The sequence below is a fragment of the Nannobrachium achirus genome (genome assembly GCF_963921795.1).
Source record: "Nannobrachium achirus genome assembly, chromosome: 9".
Lineage (NCBI taxonomy): Eukaryota > Metazoa > Chordata > Actinopteri > Myctophiformes > Myctophidae > Nannobrachium > Nannobrachium achirus.
In genome coordinates this window covers 8283299-8289291 of record NC_137818.1, presented here as the reverse complement: position 1 = coordinate 8289291, position 5993 = coordinate 8283299, and positions in this window count along the sequence as shown.

Genomic DNA, 5993 nt, shown 5'->3' with positions numbered 1-5993 from the left:
AATTTATTAGTGAATTAATTTCCCCCATTGACTTATAATGGGAATAGCAAAAACTCACATTCAATTATTTTCTCTCTCTTAAACCATAGGGTCTAAAGTTTCAAAACTTGGAGAGGAGATTCATAATAATTTTAAGAATTAATTAAAAAATAATTACATCATTCGGCCACATGGTGGCGCTTTAACACCCCACTTTACGTTTTGCCCTATAACTCTTGAACCGTAGGTCGGAAAATTAAAATTATTTTTTCCCTGGATTCCTTGGGTCATGACGCATCTCCCCATATAGGCCACGCCCATTTGCGTCAGGATAGATTTTCCGCCATTTTGAATTTTCTTCAAAACACACTTTTTGCTCCTTTTCCCACATATTTTCTCCAAACGTCACAAAAATCGGTACACAAGATCTCTGAACCCACGCGATAAACATAACCAAGCGATATTTCGATAGTCCATACCGTTCGTCCGGAACACGCTTCCGAAGTTAGCGAGAGGGGCCCGTTTTGCCAAAAATAGCCATAAATCATAAACGAAACATCCAGTCAACACCAAATTTTAACCACAATTCGGGGATGGTATACTCAACGATTCATCAAAAGCATTTCCACTTCGACCCATAGGGGGCGCCACAAACGTGCAAAACGTAACCGTTTCATGCCAAAACGTGTTTTTCAGGATGAACGACCTCTCAAAACGAAACACAAACAATCTTGGTAGAGACGTGACAACGTAATCGCCTTGTGAAATGTGTGGGAGGAGCCTATTTCTTAAGGCGAGACACTACAGGTGAATAGGGTAAAAAAAAAACTAATAGCTACCACAATGAAACTTTTCCAGTTGATTGCTTACAGCGCTGTTACAGGGGCCATGCGTTTTGGCATGAAACGGTTACGCTGTTACAGGGCCAGACACTCAGACAGACACCAGGTGAATAGGGTAAAAAAAAAACTAATAGCTACCACAATGAAACTTTTCCAGTTGATTGCTTACAGCGCTGTTACAGGGGCCATGCGTTTTGGCATGAAACGGTTACGCTGTTACAGGGCCAGACACTCAGACAGACACCAAAGGTGTCGCACGCACGCGCCTACACCATTAACATACCCATGTACCTGACCAAATACTTTAAAAACGTTAAGGATGTCCACAATTACAACACCAGAGGCACTGCCACAGATCACATTCAACCCAGAGTCAGGTCAAACAAAGGGTCAAACTCGTTCTCCAGCTATACTGCAAAAGCTAGGGTATGGCAAAGGTGGGAGTCCTCATGGAAAATAGGCATGACATTTTGGATAACGCGGTTCTATTGTGAAAATAGCCGATCTACATGCTCACAACGCCTCACGCTGCGAGGCGTTGTGAGCATGTAGATCGGCTATTTCCACAAAGTCTGAAAAAAAATGGGAAACTGGTTTCAACGGTTTCTTGGGCTGGATATGCCAGCCTGGAATGGTTTTTCAAGTGCAGCTAAACTTAGCCTGTTAGTTAAACGTGCCACAATTAACAATAATGCATTTCACCTGTGCAGCTGACCTGTGGGACCTGGGAATATACCATTTTGTCAAGATGAGGAGAATACAAGTGTGGAGAATATAATTACAATACCTTGTTTAAGTGACCATTATGTTAAATTTCGCATTTGTAGTTATTTTACTGTAATTTAACAACATAATAACCAGCGCAGATAGACAAAGAAACATTCATGGATGTATATTTAAAAGTAACTTTTATTTTCCCCCCTGGACCCCGGGTATGGCAGCTGCATACCCCTGCAATACTTGACGCCCCTGCCTCCCCCTGACTCTTCTTTGTAATTATCTACTGTATATATTTTTCAATTTCCCTTTTTTCTCTGACTATATCTACTGCATAGTACTCTGTTCTATCCGTCTGTCATTCAATGTTATATTATATTATTATATTCAATCAATCAATCAATCAATCAATCAATCAATCAATCAATCAATCAATCAATCAATCATTAGTGGGTGGGTCATACAAAATCATGATTATTTAATGGATATATATTGATAATTAAATGTTACGATCAGGGCAGGAATTTCAGGGAGGCCATGAAGGCCATGGCCGCCGTTAACCCTCAGTTTGGCCTTGTGCCCCTTCAAAAAATGTCATGCCCTGAGGCCACATTGGCCTTAATGCCCCAGCCCAGCTGACTGTACTACTTTCTCCTCTGTGTTGTCAATATGTAAACATCAGTGTCTTTCTTGTCATGTGGACACCAGTGTCTTGTTGAGTCCCCATTTTTAAACCAATCCAGTTTCTTTGATTTGTGCAGGGCTGAGCATCAGATTGTAAATATGTATTTATTTATTTCACAGCAGATATTCTACATAAGAAATGTAACCCTTAAATTCAAATAATTATTTCAATGGACTAAAATCTTGTTTTATTTGATGGCCTCCCTGCCCTGGCATTTGGCCTTTGTGCCCTCAAAACATGGACAACCCCAAAGGCCAAGTGGCCTTGCCCCTAAAATGACGAAATTCCAGGCCTGGTTACGATCTATTTTTGACTAAAGTTCTCAGAATATGGACGCTAGGGTTCAAGTGGTTGATAAAGAAATGGAGAAAAAAAGCTTCTATCACACAAAGATTTGGATGGCCCCGGCCTGTAGTAACTCTGAGGACACCCTGTTGAGGACCCCTGATCTACAAGTTGACAACTGACAAGAGAGAATAGAAGAACAGCGCTTTCTGCCGCTTTCTCCTTTTAGTTGACCTTATGTCAGGTGTATTCATATGCTAATGGTGATGCGATTACACACACACACACACACACACACACACACACACACACACACACACACACACACACACACACACACACACACACACACACACACAGCTGGTTAAACATGTTGCCTCATGCTAGATGCAGAATAGATGTGCCTCATGCTAGATGCAGAATAGATATAGATACACCATAAAAATGCTAATATACAGCATATGATTTGTGAAAGTGACAAACGGGCTTCACAGTTATGTCAGGTGTATTCATATGCTAATGGTGATGCGATTTCAGATCAATTGCTCCAGCCACTGAGGAGAAACGCTGTGACAGACAGACAGACAGACAGACAGACAGACAGACAGACAGACAGACAGACAGACAGACAGACACTCACTCAGACAGACAGACAGACACTCACTCACTCACTCATTCAGACAGACAGACAGACAGACAGACAGACAGACAGACAGACAGACAGACAGACAGACAGACAGACAGACAGACAGACAGACAGACAGACAGACATTCGGAAAATTATATGTTTGCTATATATATATATACTAGCCCTTACCCGTTCAAAGATATGAGCTCCAAAATGATGTGCAGTGTGTGGGTTATGGGATGTGCACTGTGCACACAGTATATGAGGGATGGAAAGTAACTTTAACTGGTGCTTGCATGATGTACTGTAGGAGCATCAATGTAAGAAACCCGTTTCGTTTAATGGCTACAGAGATACTGTCCCCCCCCCCCAGCCCGCCCGCCCACCCGCCTGCACACACACCCGCCTGCCTACACACACACACACACACACACACACACACACACACACACACACACACACACACACACACACACACACACACACACACACACACACACACACACAGAGCTGGTTAAACATTTTGCCTCATGCTAGATGCAGAATAGATGTGCCTCAAGCTAGATGCAGAATAGATAGTAGATACACCATAAAAATGCTAATATACAGCATACGATTTGTGAAAGTGACAAACGGGCTTCACAGTTATGTCAGGTGTGTTCATATGCTTATGGTGATGCGATTTCAGATCAATTGCTCCAGCCACTGAGGAGAAACGCTGTGACAGACACTCACTCAGACACTCACTCAGACAGACACTCAGACAGACAGACATTCGCAAAATTATAGTATAGATATATATATATTTTTATTTTTTTTATTTTTTTTACTATACTGCATGCACTGTCTTCTATTCGTCTGTCATTCAAGGTTACATGATGGTTTCCTGTGCAAATAAGCCAAGTGCTTAGATCTCCTTTTAGTTGACCTTATGTCAGGTGTATTCATATGCTAATGGTGATGCGATTACACACACACACACACACACACACACACACACACACACACACACACACACACACACACACACGCTAGGGTTCAAGTGGTTGATAAAGAAATGGAGAAAAAAAGCTTCTATCACACAAAGATTTGGATGGCCCCGGCCTATAGTAACTCTGAGGACACCCTGTTGAGAACCCCTGATCTACAAGTTGACAACTGACAAGAGAGAATAGAAGAACAGCGCTTTCTGCCGCTTTCTCCTTTTAGTTGACCTTATGTCAGGTGTATTCATATGCTAATGGTGATGCGATTACACACACACACACACACACACACACACACACACACACACACACACACACACACACACACAGAGAGAGCTGGTTAAACATGTTGCCTCATGCTAGATGCAGAATAGATATGCCTCATGCTAGATGCAGAATAGAAATAGATACACCATAAAAATGCTAATATACAGCATATGATTTGTGAAAGTGACAAACGGGCTTCACAGTTATGTCAGGTGTATTCATATGCTAATGGTGATGCGATTATACACACACACACACACACACACACACACACACACACACACACACACACACACACACACACACACACACACACACACACACACAGAGCTGGTTAAACATGTTGCCTCATGCTAGATGCAGAATAGATATGCCTCATGCTAGATGCAGAATAGATATAGATACACCATAAAAATGCTAATATACAGCATATGATTTGTGAAAGTGACAAACGGGCTTCACAGTTAGTCAGGTGTATTCATATGCTAATGGTGATGCGATTTCAGATCAATTGCTCCAGCCACTGAGGAGAAACGCTGTGACAGACAGACAGACAGACAGACAGACAGACAGACAGACAGACAGACAGACAGACAGACAGACAGACAGACAGACAGACAGACAGACACTCAGACAGACACTCACTCACTCACTCACTCATTCATTCAGACAGACAGACAGACAGACAGACAGACAGACAGACAGACAGACAGACAATCGGAAAATTATATGTTTGCTATATATATATATATATATATATATATATATATATATATATATTTTTTTTTTTTTTTTTTTTTACTATACTGCATGCACTGTCTTCTATTCGTCTGTCATTCAAGGTTACATGATGGTTTCCTGTGCAAATAAGCCAAGTGCTTAGATCTCCTTTTAGTTGACCTTGTACCAGACCAGTGAACTGTACCGTCATGAAACTGTACCTTTTCCTACATGCAAACGTCTAATAAAGTCTTCAATCAATCAATCAATCAATCAATCAATCAATCAATCAATCAATCAATCAATCAATAAATCAATCCACCATTAGTGGGCGGGTCATACAAAAACATGAAAGGTCTGTGCCTTATTTTTTAATAATAAATAAAGTGTATTATATGAAGTGATATTTCTTTATTATTTAATGGATAATTATTGTTAATTAAATGTTACAATGTATTTCTTACTTTTGAATAATAAATAAATTGTATTTTACAAAGCGATCTTTTTATTATTAAATGGATAAAAGCGATCTTTTTATTATTTAATGGATATTTATTGATAATTAAATGTTACAATCTATCTCTAATCTATCTACAGAAGAGTAACCTTGGTTATGCTACTGTTTATTCATTCATTTTTAAACAGGACAGTAATGTTAATAACACTTTCCTGTATACTTATAAGTTATAATAAATCATAAAATGGCAATAAAAAAACCTTGGGAGAGGAGGAGAGGACTACAAGCTCATACACTTCCTGCTACGTCATTGGCTCAAGCCAATCAACAGACCGGAATTCCAGGGTTCTTTGGCTGATTCTAGAAGCTTCTGCTCTAAAACCAGAGGACACGCCCCCTCAGACTGCTTTACGCTGTCGTGCTGTTT